This window comes from Emydura macquarii, unplaced genomic scaffold (genome assembly GCF_026122565.2).
Source record: "Emydura macquarii macquarii isolate MOO-44397 ecotype Brisbane River unplaced genomic scaffold, CSIRO-AGI_Emac_v2 contig_3044, whole genome shotgun sequence".
In the NCBI taxonomy this organism is placed as follows: Eukaryota; Metazoa; Chordata; order Testudines; family Chelidae; genus Emydura; species Emydura macquarii.
In genome coordinates, this window is record NW_027133181.1 from 3259683 (window position 1) to 3274577 (window position 14895).

A 14895-nucleotide genomic window follows, 5' to 3' on the forward strand; every position below is an offset into this window, starting at 1 on the left:
TATTCAGCCAGGCCATATGCCACTATCTGCCCATTTTATACAAATCATCATTTTGGTTAAAATAGTAAAGAAAAAATATTTTACTCCTGAAAAATTAAAGGAATTTCTCTCAGATGGGGTTTGAAAGAACACCGACTATCTACACAAGCATATGCATTTGTAAAGGCTAGACATACATGCAACACCTCAAAAATGTTATAGCCCTCTTGGGAAGGGAGGAACCCATTAGTCTGAGGCCCAAATTCTTTTTTAAACTATTCCCTTTTCTTCCTCAGATCTGGACTCTGTAAGAATCAGTTCAAAGTTTTTCTCCCACATTCATTGGCTTTGTTTCATAAACATCCTTCTCCTTGGCATTGTCTCTAACTTTTAATATATATTTCATCAAACATATTAAAAGTAAATAATTAGATTATTTATACATTGATTATTGTGCATCATGGTGATGAATTAAACAATATTGGATTGGGGAGACAGTTTCTTTTGGCATTTCCAAACAATATTTGACAATCTATTTCATATTATGAAGATAAACTGCTTCAGGAAAGTCTATTGCTCCAGGATGGAGGAACTGAGAGAGCGGCATGTCATGACATTAAAGTTGCAAGATAGCAATGTTATTTCTGCTGCTGTAGCATCCTGCAAAGCGGAGACACAATATGAGGTAATACTGGGAGAGAAGAAAGGAGAGAGATCTCATGCCAGGTGTTCTGTTTTTTAGGTTCTTGGGAGGAGCTCGAAGTTGTGCAAAGCATTTTAGAACTTTAATTGAACAACAGCATGATTTCAAAGACAAATGCAGCTCAATGTTTAAATCACTAAATTAAATGAACAGCACCTTAGAACTAACATGTGATATACGAAAATAGGTTCTCTTTGTTTGTTTTCAGCTTAAGTTTTTAAAAATTTTGGCCTGCCTACCTGGACATGCATCCCAGGACTCAGTGGTTTGGTCCGAATTTTCTCTCCTCAGAGAAGGGTTCCCTCACACCAGCTCTCTTCCTCACTCCAGTGCCAGATTTCTACCTTTTTTTCTTGTTCTCTCTGGGCCAGATCCTGCGCCTACTGAAATCAATGGAAAAATGTTAATTGATTTAAATAGGAAAAGGAGTAGGTCCCCTTTCTCTATTTCAAGTGTCCTGGCTCTCAAAGAGGTTTTACATCCTAGCTCCTGAAATCAATTGTTTACATGAGAATCTTCACTTTCATTTTTTGTACAAAGTATGTTTTTAGGACTAGGTGACCTTGAAAACATGACCCAAGTGCACCCCAAAAGCTCAGAAACCAAAAGTCCATAAAATGAACCCTATAATAATAATTGCATGGGTTTTTTTAAACAATGTCATGATTTTGGGAGGGGCAATTAAGCGTTTTTTTTAATGCTTGGGTTGGCAAAAATGCAAAAGACCCGATTTCAGCTAAGAAGCAGCAGAGAAGAGAACGAGAAACAGGAGAAGTGGGGAAACATATATACTAAACCTGGTCAGAAAATGGTACGTTCTCTTATGGAAAATGTAGACTTTTTGGTGAAAAATCAAATGAAAACTCAGTTTGGAAATGCTGATGTACTGCCTCATGGGAGTTATAGTTGGGTGCCTCATGCCTTCCTTCTCCTCTAGAAGCTGGGCTGCCTGGCTGGACTACATCTCCCATGATGCAACAAAGTCTCATCTCTTGCTGAGCCACCACAGTGCATCATAAGCGATGTAGTCCGGCTGGGGAACCTGACTCATAAAGGAAAATGGGGGCATTAGGCACCCAGATTATAATTTGCATGAGGTACCACAACAGCATTTCCAAGTCAACATTTTTAGGACACAATTTTGGGGGTTTGGTTGTTTATTTTTCAATGAAAAGGGAAAATATTCCACAGAAAGCAGACACTTCTAATGAAAAATTATCAAAAACTGAATATTCCATCAAAGGCAAATTTGTTTAAATTTTTCAGCCAGCCCTACTGTATATTGTTTATAAATATAAGTGGAAGTCATCCTTGTGGAGGTCCCAAGTTTTAGTTGAAGTTAAAGTAGAATTTCATATAGAGCTTCAGACCTGGGAAAAGAGGGCTTACTTAATTACCATATATACTACCATTCCCTACAGTACAGCTCCTTGTAACATAGGAAATGGAGCAGGACTTGGAAATGAGAAAGTTTCATGACTCTCTCTTCCAATGCTCTCTCCCTTTCTCTCTGGGCTCCTTTCTCTAGGGCCCTATGCTTCTCTGTTCTCAAGCCCCCATTATCCTCTCTACTTTCACAGCACCTACACTCTTTCACAGTGCCTTTCATTCTTTCCATTTCACTGCTGCATAGACTTTGTCTTCAAAGGCAATCCTGCTCAACTGTGCTAACTCCAGAATCATGAGGTCACTACAATCAAACCTCATTGTGCACCTGAGAGCTTCACCATCTGCCTTGCCTTCTCCCATGTGGTATCTGGGTCATCACACCAGATATGTGCACTGTATGGACTGAGTTAGAATTATTAAGACTTAGAAAACTGCCTAATGTCCAGATTGACAAGGCCTGAAGGGCTACCAAGTGCTTGCATGAGCAACAACAGTGGGAAGATTCAGCATTTGGTGAAGTTGTAACATTCATCAGACAGTTTGCAGGAGAGTTTGGACAGACAGGAAGGAGGAAAAAGCAACCAGGTACTTAGGGGGGAACTTTCTGAGAAGATGTTCAAGTCTAGTTACTTGTAGAGCTAATGCATAGCGTGAGATGGCCCCATGGCTACTTCAAAAACCAGCTTTTAAGCTTCTCCATGATAGTATCACTGGTGGAGAAATATACACAATAGAAGGATCCAGAAGCTGGGACATTTCTAAGGTTGGCCTAAGATGAGGTTCAGCAACTATTGGGAGGCTCAGGACTGCACACTTCTCATGGAAAGCACAGGGGTCTTATCATCTAGGGCGCTGCCAATGGATTGTACAGTTGGAAAGAGGTTCAGGGCACTTACAGATGATTATGGGAGTTTCAATTTGAGTGCTTCTGAGGGAGTTTAACACTAGGAAGGCTGGCAACAGAGAATTAAGCAGATCCCAGAAAGAAAATAAGACACTTCAATAGCAACTGAAAAACAGGGAGAGAAAGAGGACTCTGGACACAAAAGCCTGGTCATACTCATCGTTACCAATGGGTGTTTTGCTATTGATTTAAATGGGAGCAGTATGAGATGAAAGAGACAGATGGGACACCTGCAAACAGAAAATAAACCAAAATGGCTCTAAAAAAAGAGATTGATTGGTTTAAACTGGAAGGAAAGGGAAGAAAGAGAGAGACCATTCAAGGTGAGATCAGGAAGAGAAGCCAAATGCTGTCTCTGTGAACTTAGTTACTCCCACTTGTCCAAGCACAAGCCATTCACCAGGCATAGAATACATGGCAAAGATGGGACTGAGCCCCAATTCCTTAAAGGCCAGCCCAGCCTATGACACAGTGGTGAAACTACATTAACCTTAATGTAGGGATGAATCAAGAATCCATATTTATAGGACGCTGAATACAATGTAACATTCAGAAGCACGAAACACGGCAAATACTCCATATTGAAACAGTGAATGTTTGCTTAGTGTTGCCATGGCATTTAGATTAAAATAATTGGTTGGTGGTCTCTGCTAGGCCAACCTGCTTTTTCTATAACACTTCTCTTTTTCGACAGCAGTTTTAAAAATTATGAAAACGGAATATTTTGTTAAGTCATTCAATAAAAAGCCTAATTTATTAAGTAGTGGGTTTTTAAGTGTCAAAACTAAGTTTAAAGAAAAATAAGAGTCAAAGTTAGCTGAAGCCAATGGAGTTTTCCATTTACTTGTATGAATAAAACATAAATACTGTAGATCCAACAATTAAAAAAGTGAACTTATTTTTATTAAAAATTATTAATGCTTAGAGAGCATCTTAAAGGCTGTAAAAGAAACTGTTCTATTCACTTGGCTACTGGAAAAGTCATTTTTAATAGTTAACCCTCAGAGTTGCTCAACATCTGGAAAAGCAACTTATTTCATTATATATTTAATATTCAACATCATGTAGTTGCATTTTAAAAAGTAAGATTTTATAACTGAAGTCACTAAATGGCTTTGTGGGTTTAGACAGATAAGACATATAGATATATAGGGTATTTAAAGTTAGGAGAGGGATTCACTAATTCTAAAAGAAGTTCAAAGACTCCATAAAATAGCTAATACCATTCCGCAAACAATGGTTTTTTTAGATGTGTAAACATTAAGAGCTCAGTCCTGCAAGATGCTGAGCATCCTTGGGAGATGATCATTAGAATAAGATGAGTTCTCTGTGGAGTCACAGAAATATTCAGGACCTTGCAGGTTGAGCCTTAAAGGCATGTATCTGCAGAGTACTGAGTTGAACACTCATTGAATTGAGGGCACTCTGCACCTTGTTGCCATGGGTCTGGGACATAAATTCAAAACTATAGTTTAAAATTCCTTAATTAGGACTAACTTGTCACTAATGTCAGGGGACTGAGTAACAATTTTGTGTAGCAACGTATGTCACCTGTTTTATAATGGAACGCTGGAAAATAAGTCATAAATTTGATACGCATTAATTATCAGGAAATGGCCAATACAGATGAATACACAAAGTGACATATAAATCAGTAACAATATAAACATAAAACAAGAAAGAAAACAAGGCTGGAATTTTCAGAGGTGCTTAAGGGAGCTAAAATTATGGTGACCAGATGTCCTGCTTTTATAGGGACAGCCCCAATATTCAGGGCTTTTTTATATATATAAATATATATAGGCGCCTATTACCCCCAACCCCATCCCGATTTCACACTTGCTATCTGGTCACATTAGCGGAGATAGGCACCCAAGTCCCATTGAATATCTATGGAATTTGGGTGCTTAACTCCTTAAGGTGTCTTTGAAAATTCTAGCCTCAAAATCCATTTCATTCCAACCACTCATTAATGCCCAGGAAATACTGTATCTTAAAGCAGATTGCATAAATCAGTAATGATGAATCAGTGCTCCAGCGTTCTATTAAAAGATGCTGGGCCTTATTCTGATCATTTAAACAATTGTAAATTTGAAATAACTCCACTGATATAGTGTAGGAAGTCAGACTCTCTGGGCACCTTTCTATACAAGAACAAGACATGGAGCATGGGCCTCGATGAGGTGGGAGTAATTCAGGACTGTGCTGTAATTGCTGGATTAATTATGGTACCTTACTTCTGCGGAGATGGTGGGTCATGTTTCAGTACTGTCACACTTGAGTTTATCTAGGTGCATTCAACTCAGGAAATGTGTTTTTTGCAGTCACTTCATCCATAGTAGAGCTTTGGCTTGCGGAGTTGCAGGGTTGAGTGTTTGTATGTAATAATGGTGCATGATTGGGTAACACTCTATCAATGCCTGGAATTCCATGACTTAGAAGCCATTCTAGAGCATAATCATCAAGGTTGCATCAAGGTCTTCTCCTAGAATGGTGCCAGGCACAATTACCAATGACAGATGTTTTTTTCACTTCTCCCAAGCAAATACCAAAGTGGTGAGCACAGGAGAAATACATTAGATAGACTAGATGCTTCTTTTGTACCCTGAATCTCTTCCATGTAACTAGGGAGAAGGGTTTGCTTGATTTATGACCCACTTGAAAAAAATCACAGGTTCTTGATCTAGAACTGAACTTAAAACTTTTGAGGTTTTAGCTCTGTTTTGCTCTCTTAAGAGGAGAACTCCAGGTTCTTTTAATTTCTTTTTAATTTTTCTTCTTCTACTAATACTAGAAGCAGGACAATCATAAATTTTAGACAAGAACTTTTATTGTTTCCATAGTACAAGCTTCCATTTAATTAGAAATGTTAGAAACTATTAAAAACAGTAGTTTAAGGAAAAATATGTTTCACAAAACACACAAACATTTTGTGAAACCAAAATCTTGTTTAAAAAAATAAAAACTAGAATTTACATAAAGCCCCAACATTCCCATGTTTTCCCCTTTCTCCTCATAGGACAAACAAATCCAGGTCCATACCCCTCCCATCAACTCTTCCACAAACCTGAACCCATGTGGGTCTACTGAGCAGAAGGTAAAGTAACATGACTGGATGCATGTGTGCTAGTAAAGATGGGGCACATCTAGGGAGAAGCAGAGCCAGTCAATCTGTATTTATAAGGGCTGACCAAAAAAATCCTAGGGAAATCCAAATGGCGCAGGTGCAGAGTCTTCTGCAGCAGTCAAAAGGCATCCTCTAGCATCACCTCAAGGATTTCTTCCTCCACTAGTCCCCAAGGAACCCCCTAAACACACAGTCCTCATATTTGATGTTTGATCTGAGATGAACAGTTAGAGCAAAACACAGTGGTCCAGTCAGAGTTGGCATCAGAGTCCCAGCTCTGAGCACCCTCCAGATTGATAGTTTTAGTCCAATGCTACCTCCCACTATGTCCTACATTAAATATCACATTTATGAAAATGTCACACAGAAAAGCAATAAATCTGAAGCTTTATGAGACTTCCCATGATAAGAAGAGTTAGGATGGCACAGTACTTGAATGGGACACTACCAAGGAGCAGGTAGATGCTTCACAAAATGCAGATTCTGTAGCCATCATTCCTCTATTTCAGTCAGTACCAAACCAGCTAAGTATAGTTTAAAAAGAATTGTGCCTTTCACATGAAGTGTAACACTGACGTCCTCATTATGTGTGGTTATTTAAGATCTCATGACACTTTTAGTACTTGTAAGAGTAATATATAAAGTCATATTCCACCACAGCTGGGGAATTCACCAATGAACTGATACAAGGGTCCACATAGTGATAGACAGAAGGCAGTTTGTGCATCCCCTATTCAAGGGCTGCTGGGGGTCAGCAACTTAGAGTAAAGAAGCCTTGAAGGTTGCCTTAAATTGTGTCCCTATTGCAGCACAGAATTGAAACCCTAGCCATTTCTCCTTAGTGCATCATACCTCCTGAATTGGCTCAACAGAAAGCCTCTTGTTCCCCCAGCTATTCCCTAGGGAGCTCATGCAGTCACTTTGTAGTCACTCAGCTCTGTGGAAATGGAATCACATTACGGCGTCTGCAGCACCACATACCTACCCCCATGCGGAATAAGGAAGTGGCCTGGGGAGGGTTGACTCAGCAACATGAACTACACGTATATGTCACCTTATAAGGGAATGGCATAGGTTTAAGCCATATTACCCTATAAGGAAGTGGCAAAAGTGTAAGCCACGTCGCCTTACCGGTGCATGGTCAGCAAGTGCCCAGCGATGTGTGGGTCTTTGGTTGGCTGGAAGCCAAGTGATAACCTTAAAAGGTTATGTGGCAAATGATAGCCAATTGTCACCAAGGCATAGCAAACTGTTGCATGTGGAAAACTATAAAACCTAGATGCCAAGCAACAGTAGCTAGAGAGGAAGCAGGGTTACCTAACACCCAGCGTTTAGAGCGTGTTAGTTCAGTGGGCTGACACATTCTCACTAGCCTGCTTCGCTACGGATTGATCACCCGAAGCGACTCTCTCCCATTTGCAGAATGTAAGGCAAGCTGTCGTATAAGTATTGGCCAACATGAGATATTATTGCTTAAGCTTTGTAAGTATGAATTAATTGTTGTTCGTTGTCTGTATTGTAAACCCTTTTGGGAAACTCCATAACCGGGAACCCTAGTGTCACAAAAGAGACAGCAGTGCATTGATCCTGTGAGATCATTAACGCAGAAGTCTTGGGTGGCGCATTTTGTCCTTTCACACACGGAGTTTCCCTCAATCTTTACTGTCATTTGTTTAGAATAAAAATTTATCGGTTAAGAAAAAACAAGCCTCGTCACTGTCTCTCTGACCTCCCGTATCCTATAAACCGAACCTTATTCGGTATCTATTGGTTCCGACTTGACAAGCTCTAGTACAGACAGTAGGTAATTACACTGGGTGTGATTCTCCAATCTTGGGTAGTCACTTGCACCTGGGCAATGTGACTGAAAAATAAGTGTAAAAGGCTACCAAATCTACATGCTTCTTTCTTTAAACATTGTTTAGACGTAAATGATTACACAAGAAATAAGGTCGTAGGAAAAAGGCTCTTTGTATGTAGCTGATAACCCCTTCAGTTTCAACTGACTATGGTATTTTGAAAAAACAACACCCCACTAATGATGAGAGGCCAAAGAAAAGTGTCCCTAGTAATCAGTACCAGAACTGGTATTACCTGCACCTACTCAATCTATTTTTTCTATTGAAATTAAATAACAAATACCCTATTTCCAATATGCAATGGACTGTGTCCTATCCCTGTGCTTCTTGTCTCACTGAGATAAGCAATTCCATAATACATGGTTTCCGCACAGTGGTTGTTTTTTAGAGGTTCGTTTCCTCTATAACCGTAGAATTGTGCTGCTAATCAGCTACTATGTTTCCATCCAAAAGGTGGCTGCATTTCATTGGGGAGCAAAATTATCTGTTACCTGCCTGACAGAGAGGTACAGCTTAAGTAGGCTGATTAAGCTCTGGAATACACAAGCTTCTGCTATCATGACTTAAGGTGCAGGGAACCTATGGGCAGAAAGTCCAAAGCCATGTAGGTTCATAGTCACCACCACCTCAATGGTGAACAGTAACGTGTTAATGTGGGGCGGGGTAGGAATGTAGTCTGAATGGCTCACTACATCCTCCAGGTTGCCACCTTCAGTGGAGCGCCATAGAAGCCCCAACCACAATTAAACATCATCTGGCCATTCTTGGAAGTCAGAAGCTTGTTCTGGTGCAGGGCGGTGTAATTTGTAAACGTATCTCTCTCTGCCTCAGTGGCAATGGATCAAGTCCAATCTTGGTAAAGGATTTGAGATCCTGCAAAGAAATACACTAAGTGCTAAGTATTATTAGTATATTATTTGTTCCAAATGGAGCACAATTTCTGCTTATTTTTCACAATTCCTTCCTTTTATTCTAATCCCTTTCTTGTCATTAAAGTATCCATTATAGAAGCCATTAAGAACTTTCCAGATGAAAAACTAAGGACTTCTGCAGCACACAATCCTCATAGCTTTGCTACTTCCATGTTACAGGGACCTATAGCCAACAGCAAAGACAAAAGGGCCAACTCATGGTACAGAATAGTAAATGTATTATAAAATATGGGGGGAAGGGAACAGAGAGAGAATAAAAAAAAGAAAAAAAGACACTGTTTACTCCCTTATGGCTTTAATTGTGTAGAAAAGAGGTCCAGTTATAGCAAGAAAAAGCTTGGCTTAATCCTGCAACAGCCCTAGGTTTTGGACAGAAGCATTGTTATAATGTATAATTATATAATTTACTTGAACAGTTGCTTTCCATATGGGAAGTAATGGATTTGCCCAGCTGCATTTTGGCGAAGATTGAACCTACCATTATTCAGGGTAGAACAATTCTGCTGAAATTTGGAAATCCTACAGAAAGTATCTGTACTTTTCTCTGATGGTTCCTGACACTGTTTCTTTTTCTAAGAATAATATATCGTTTCACCCTCCTTTATGAGGGCTCCCAAGCCATATTCAACACATGGGATTTTCAGCATAACCTGATTGTGTTCTGTTCTGCCGACTTCCAAAATGAGATAACCAGCAAGACTGCACTTCTCTGTTTCTACAATGAAAAGGGGCCTAGGGGAGCAAGGAAAGGATGGCTTTATTTTGAATGCCCCATTCTACACATTTAATCTTATAAGGCAAAATGTGCTTTGAATTAATAGAATTGTTTCTCTCTCTTTCAGCTACTCTGTAAATTACATCCCAGTTTAAACTTCTGTCTTCTGTATCAACAACCAATTAACTGAGAAACAACATGGTCCTCAGCAGCCTCAGAGTAGAAAGCAGGATTTACCCCCACAGAAATACTCATTCTAGCATCTCAGATATAGGCACAAGTTTGATTACATCCTTTTGATATTCTCAGGAATCAACATGATCCTCTTTGTGTTTAAGAACCTCAGCTTATATTAATAAAGAATCTTTTGATGTTAATAGTCCTTCTCCAACACATGAGCCTCATCAGATTTCCTGCTTTCATATCAATGTCAAGAAATGGAAGGTTTGCTAAATAAAATAAAGATAACTAATAGGCCATGCTGTTTGGCGTGTGTACATGGGATATAAATTGTGGAGTGTGTGATGTGTGAGCTGGAACCAAGAAGTCAGAGTCTGTCATACTTTCAGATGATTGATGCAAAAATGAGCTACCTCCCAGAATATCTGAGGTCCTCAAAAATTAGTAGAATGCTTATCAATTGGTAGCCTTCATATGGCCGATCTTTAGAATACTGTACATGACATTGCTCTAATCAGGCATATCCTACTTCATAAGTTTATGTCACGCAAAGTTGGAAAAAAAGGATGTGTCCAGGAGCAAAAAGACAAACCATAATGAAACTAATGAGGGAGCACCAAAAGTGGTTCCACAGATGCCACAGTAGCCTGTAACATTTTCAGTATCCCAGAGGGAAATGACCTCAGATTTCTTGTGTTCTCATTTGTCTGACACATGCTTTTATTACACAAAACTTAAAGACACAAAATGTATTCCCTGAAATTCCTCCAAGAAGCAATTTGCCATATTATATTGCTTTCTGCTATCTTTGTGCATCACAGTTTTGAGAAGCAAAACTACAGTGGTCTGGATAATCTATGAAGGGCATCTGACAGCCTTAGCAGAGCTCATGAAGAGTCAGCAATTGGTGCCAGCACAGCTGATGGTCTTCTGCCAATTCCTGGGTCTAAATCCACTGGAAATGTTAAAACATTCATGCTTTGTTTCAAATATCTGCTGGTACCTACTCTGAGTGGCTATGGCATAAATAAAGTGAGACTATCTTGCACAGGCAATGTAAAAGAAAGCCATTTACAAGACAATTGTGTTTTCAGGATGGATTTCCAAAATATGCTTAGGTCCTTGTTTTCAGAGGTAAATGAGACTCAATGTGAAGTCAATCAGAGTTTTAGGCAGTTAGCATCTCTGAAATCAGGCTTCATAAAGTTAGTATTCACAATGGAGTTAGTGGACCAAATCAGAACAGTGAGGCAAAGTATGAGGCAACTGTGAGCTACCAGATGTGAATGGGAGCTGTTGAGCATTCAGTTCTTCCGAAGATCAGGTCACCTATTTAAGTGCCTCAATATGAACTTTAGGAGACAAATTACTCTTGGGTATTTATGACACTCCAGGGTGCAATCCAAACTCTACCCTACTCTAATCAAACTTGGATGTAGCAATCTCACAATGCTTTGCTGCTGAAGTGCCCAACCTGGACTCCTCACAACCAACATGCAGGTCACATTGTGAGTGTCTATGTATAGCCACAACCCTGGTCCAGCAACTCTGACCCCAGCAGCTTGTTAGCAAACACCAGCCACACTATGGCTTCCAGCAGCCTTGGTTATATCCCAACATGCTCCCAGTCCTGGATTTTCTCCCACAAACCTGTGTTTTGTACCTTCCAGACTTCTCCTGGACAGTCCAGATAAATTAGGTCCATTGTCCCTGTAAGGCAGGAGTGGGGAACCTCCGGCCCGCGAAAGAACTTGATCCAGCCCGCGGGCGGGCGGGAAGTGTGCGCCGCCGAAACCCTGCCGCCGAAACCCTGCCGCCGTCTGCCCATTTTCGGCGGCGGGGGGAGTCCGGAGGCGGTTACTGCCCCACGGAACCCTGTGGACACTGTAAAACCGCGCCGCCGAAAACAACGGTATTCGGGCGGCGGGTACCGCCCCACACGTAACTGTGCCGCCGCCGAATCCCCCCCCGCCGCCAGGGCCACCATCAGGCCCTTGGCAACAAAAAGGTTCACCATCAGGCCCTTGGCAACAAAAAGGTTCCCCACCCCTGCTGTAAGGCAAACAACATACAAGAATCCTAAATAAAGTTACCCAAATAAGGCACAACACTGGATTCGTTTTAATTAAAGAATAAAACCAGTTATTTAACTTGAAAAAGAGAGATTTTAAGAGACAACAACTATAAGGCATTAAGGTCAGAAATGATTGCAAGAGAGAGAAAAGCTTTCTAAACTTAAGAAACTAGACTTAGTTCAAGATGAAGTTCTTACCACATGGTTTGAAGCAACAGGGCTCACCAAATATCTGGTCAGGATCTGCTCCCAAAGTCCGTAGCCTGTTTTTTTTTGTCATCTTAGGTGGAAAAGAGAGATGGATAGGGAGCACCTTGGGCTGTTTTTGCCCCTACATTTTACAGTTTAATTACCCTTTGAAATGTATTTTCCTAAGGTTACTCCTACTTAAAGTTCACTCAAAAAGTAAAGAAGGCAACATGGTGTCTGGCGGTGAAGGAGGATGCACAATGTTTCTTCTTGCCTCTGTTTGATGAAACGTAGATTTTCCTTGTCTCCTCTTTTTTCCCCCTCTCGCTGTCTGAGACCCTGTTTAAACTTATATGGAAACTGAAGTAAACACACATTCCTTTGCTTAGAACCTTCTTGATCAATCCTGCCTAAAAGGAGCTATGGGGGTGTGATGGGGGTGAGCTTACCCCATACTGAAAGAGTTAAGCCTACTCTATGGGCGGCAGAAGTTCCCCCTTCTTCCCACCCCCGACTCTGCTGGGCATGCTCCGACTGCTATCCTAACATAAAAAGGAGCAGCCCAGCTCATACAGGGCTGACCACAAGGAGGGAGGAGATATCCAGGAGGCTCCAAGCCAGGAGCTGCTGCAGCCCCTGACAGTGGGAGCCAGGAACCCAGGAGACCTTGCCAGAGACCAGCCACCCTTCGTCGGCTACCTGGAGCCATATGCCCAAGGAGACACTTTTTCCAGGGAGCCCCACAACATAGAGGAGATGAGGTCAGAGGCTGCGTAGAAGGGGAAACCCTGATGACCCGGAGGCCGAGGGATGAACCCTTTTATGACTAGGTAGGGAGTAGCCAAGGGGGCTTGCATGGTGTAACCAAGTGTGGAGAGACACCCCGGTCAGTGTGTCTCGGGAGGTCCTCGCTGACCTGGTGTCGGGCTACCCCGGGCTGGGACTCAGAGGAGCAGGGAGGGCCTGAGCCCCCTCTCCAAAGGCTGTGCTGCCCGGACCCACAGGCAACCATAGACTCTGGCCGTTAGGCCTTGCTAGCCTGATCCAAGGGTACCTACTGACTCTGGCCACTAGGCCATGCTGCCCTGACCACAGGGCAACTAATAATGCTGGCCGCTAGGCCGTACTGCCTGTTGCTGGAGGCAGCCGATAGGCCTCGGACCCTCAGGGCCAAAGAGACCCAGTCTGGTAGACTGTACCACTGAGACACCCCATTCCCCTTGTTATCCCCTTTGACTTCCCCGCTGGGTGTGACGGGGTGGGCTTACCCCACAACAGGGGGTTTTAACATGTGCCACCAACATCATTCAGGGAGAATTCATAACTTTACATATAATGTTGCTACACATATTTTACCACGATATTATTGACCAATGATTTATCTGTTTTCAAATGATACCTCACAAGATCCTACAGTAGTGTGTAGGGTGTAAATACAGTAGAGCACTTGGTCACAGTATGTCAACACATGTCTAGCACAGAAGGTTGCTTAACCAGAGTGTGTTCAAGACCTAGAAAGTAAAGGATGGTCTTGTGGTACGGGAATCAAGAGATCCAGATTGTATTCCTAGGTTAACCACAACTGCATGACCATGAGCAAGTCACTTAACCTTTCTGTGCCGCAATGTCCCTTTGGCAATAATAGTTCCTCCCTGCCATACAGAAGTGTCAGGAATCTTCATCCAATAACATCTGTGAGATGTTCAGAAAACAAATATGATGATAAGCACCATATCAATGCCTATAAACAAAGAGTGGTCCTGGTGAGGTGAGATGATTTTACCTCTGAGCCCCAGTGCAAGCTGATTTTACCTCTGGGACCCAGGGCAGCTTTAAATTAAACTTAGATGCTCATAGCCCATATGGCTGATGCAGGAAGCAAGAACAGCTGGAACTCTGGTCATATCAACAACTGTCACACTCTATGCAGGGAACCCCTGTAGACTACACAGTGGGCAGATCTGCTTCTGTTATGGCTCATTTTCACTGCTAGAAGGAAATGTGAAGGAACCATAAGGCAACAGAAACCTGGGCCCTTTTATTTCAGTATTTTGTGATAATACCCTTCTTTGGAAACCACCTCTCCTAGACTCACGAGGTTTATGTCCAGATTGTATCTGGAAATGCTACATCAGTGGGAAGTAAACATAGAGCTCATTACAGCAACTGATAGCCAGCTGGAAGAGGCAAGAATACTGAAGGAAAAAAATAAGGTAAATAAGGAAAGAGAAAAGAAGGGGAGAGGAACAAGACGCGCTGATGAAGAAATAAGGGCCTACATGGACTATATGTAGGAAGTGTCCAGAATACTAGCAATGACTAGCACTTTCAGGATCTTAATTTTTGGATGGTGACTGCTAATCACACTGGCACCAAATCAGAGAGAGATTTTACAAGCACTATAGACTTCTACTTCTCAATTCTTCCTATGGCCAAAAGCACGATAAAGATATAGTCTACATCTGAGGTAGGAACCCCAGTCGGCCCGTCACTCCTGGCTGGCAGTGATTGGGAACAACAAGAACGCAGCATGGTCAGCCCCTAACTGGAATATGAGAACCTTGCTTTGCTTTTTTGCAACTTCTGCTGGCAGATTTATGGCTCAGCATGGACAAGAAAGAAAACAGCTGTATGGAACACAGTCTTTTGACAGAAAGAGGAGTAAAAGGAGGGGAAATGGAATGTTCCCCAGTGCTCCAGAGGGGCTAAGAGTATCCACACACACATTCCCCAGCCAACCAAATCATCACAGTCCATAATCTCTTCTTGGAGCACACAGGATACTTCAACAACAGTGATAGCCCAAACCACTCACTTTCTAGTATTTGGGATTTTGCTGATGCA

At 41.7% G+C, this 14895-nt stretch overlaps 1 long non-coding RNA gene across 1 annotated transcript in view; it reads right to left on the reverse strand.

Moving 5' to 3' along the window:
• Positions 1-336: 336 nt before the first annotated feature.
• LOC137141364 (uncharacterized) overlaps positions 337-14895 on the reverse strand; it is a 60482-nt gene continuing 45923 nt past the window's right edge. The window contains exons 2-3 of the long non-coding RNA XR_010916606.1: positions 922-1062; positions 337-639 (exon numbers count right to left, since the gene is read on the reverse strand). This is a non-coding gene — a long non-coding RNA (uncharacterized lncRNA). The remainder of the gene's footprint in view (positions 640-921; positions 1063-14895) is intronic.